The sequence below is a fragment of the Brassica oleracea genome, chromosome C9, assembly GCF_000695525.1.
Source record: "Brassica oleracea var. oleracea cultivar TO1000 chromosome C9, BOL, whole genome shotgun sequence".
Lineage (NCBI taxonomy): Eukaryota > Viridiplantae > Streptophyta > Magnoliopsida > Brassicales > Brassicaceae > Brassica > Brassica oleracea.
The window spans coordinates 30,552,547-30,554,766 of NC_027756.1; positions in this window are offsets into that span (position 1 = coordinate 30,552,547).

A 2,220-nucleotide genomic window follows, 5' to 3' on the forward strand; every position below is an offset into this window, starting at 1 on the left:
GAGATCGAACATTAAGTGATCAATTCAATGCAAGCAGTAAGAACAATATGAATGAAGAACAATTAAAATTACTTATTTTCGTTTAGCTCATGCGATTGACACCCTAAAACCCTAAGCAAGCTTAGCCGATTACTCAATCATAAAGCAAAGAGATACAGACATGATTTCTGAATAATACTGCATATAAAATAAAGTAGAAAGACAAGGGTTCAGGATGATCTTCTCGTGAAAATGAGAGATGAAGCCTTCTCCCTTACAAGTTGCTAAATTGCCAAAATAGTTCTAGGTTTCTTGCCAAAACTAGCATAGTCAAAAGAAATGATAGGATCGGCTTTTTATATGGAGGCTCCGGTGGTAAAGAGAGAAGAGATGGAATCTAGGGCAAACTTCCAAAATCTTGGAAATTTCCTTAGTGATCGGGAACAGTGAGACGCTTGTTCTCTTCGGGAACAACCTTTGGATTGGTCTAACTGGCTGTTCTACGTCGGATATTCCAAAATGACATCTTTCTTCATGGAACTCTCTTATTTGCTCTTTCACCTGCTCCAAACCTGGAATGATACCAAATAAGCAAGAATTAGGACTGAGAATTAACTCAAAGCACACATATAATGGTATTAAAAACACCATATATCAATTCCCCTAGACTTAGATCCTTGTTTGTCCTCGAACAAGGCCAAGCCTCAAGAGCAGGGAGAAAGGTTTGAAAGAGTGGAAACTCACCTGTCCTCATTAACCATACTCTTACGACACATCTCTGAACCATACAAGCTGTAGACTCAGACCACACACCCTTACTAGAACACCCACGATCGCTGTTCGAAAATCAGCTCCATACTATGTATCTCATACCTGAAAAAGGGTACACTATCGAGACAAAACTCCTTAAATTCAATTAAGAACAGCGTGAGCTTCTCATCACAGGCACTATTCAGGGTAGACGGGCTAGGTAAGGAACAGGCTATTTCATGGTGGAGCTAAAAGTGTTTAGGGGCTACCAATTTTAAGTGGATGCAGGATATCGCACAAAATAGCAGGAGAGGACGAATCCATTGATGTCCACAGCCCTTACTCGTTTCTGCTTCACGGGTCCAGTTGTTCTCTCCTTCGGATCAACTGTGGGATTGTTCTTCAGTTCTTGACTTCCTTTGCCTACTCCTCAAAAATTGGTACCAACTCCTTGCTCAACCTTCCCAGTGGCGTGTATTTTTCGGATTCACCTTCCCCATCTCCATCACCATAAAAACAAAAAATATATATATATATATATATATAGTTTTTTTACAAGGTGATGGGGTTGCAAGGGAGAGGCAACATAATGAATGTTTTGCAGCCATTGGTGGTATATTCTTTTGTTTCTCACTGGTCGCCATTGTTCCTCTGGTTAGAACATGCACCCATAGACTGTTCTCTTGTTAGAGCATGGTCTCATCGACTGTTCTCTTCATGTTTGATCTCTCTTCTCTGAATGTATGGCATTAACGAGTAAGAGGCTGCGTCGATCATTTCCTCTCCGACCCTTTTGCACATATCTGCACATATGACACTGAAAAACATAGTGCATGAGGGTGAAAATAAAGGCTTAGGCGCAAGGTGAGAACTAGCTAAAGATGAGCTAGCCACTCAGGATCAGCAAGATTGGTAAAAAGAGTAAGAAGTCCTGAGTGTAAGTCTCGTTTCCCTGATTTAGTGCCCATAACAAGAAGAATTTCAGTCACGATTAGATTCAAGTTAGGTGGAGTTGAGTCTACCCAGTGTAACCTGATCAGTTGAGAGCTTCTGGAGAATCAAATGAAATAAGTCAGGGGTGTTCCAGGTCCAAGTGTGGGTCTTTTATCACTGCTAAGGTCACTGGATAAGGATGTTAGAGCACGAGGTGGTTAAAAGATTATCACAACACAAGGTCCAAATTCCCGCAAGAGTTTTAGCTGACTCGATCCTAAACTGACTCAATAAAACATCCAAATGACATAGGGACTTACTCAGAAATAAAAACATAGAGTAGCAGCACACAAACAAGTGCTTCCGCCAGACTTAATTCACACCATCCCTGGTGTGACATCAAATCGGAGTCAGCCAAATACACAGCAAATAGATAAAAAGTTCAGATGGATAAAACAATGGATAGAGAAAAGTCCTGGTGGACTCAATCGGACTCGCCGCTCTTGGCTGGATCAAGCGAACATTTGTTGCGCGAGCGATGAACCTCCTCAGTTGAAG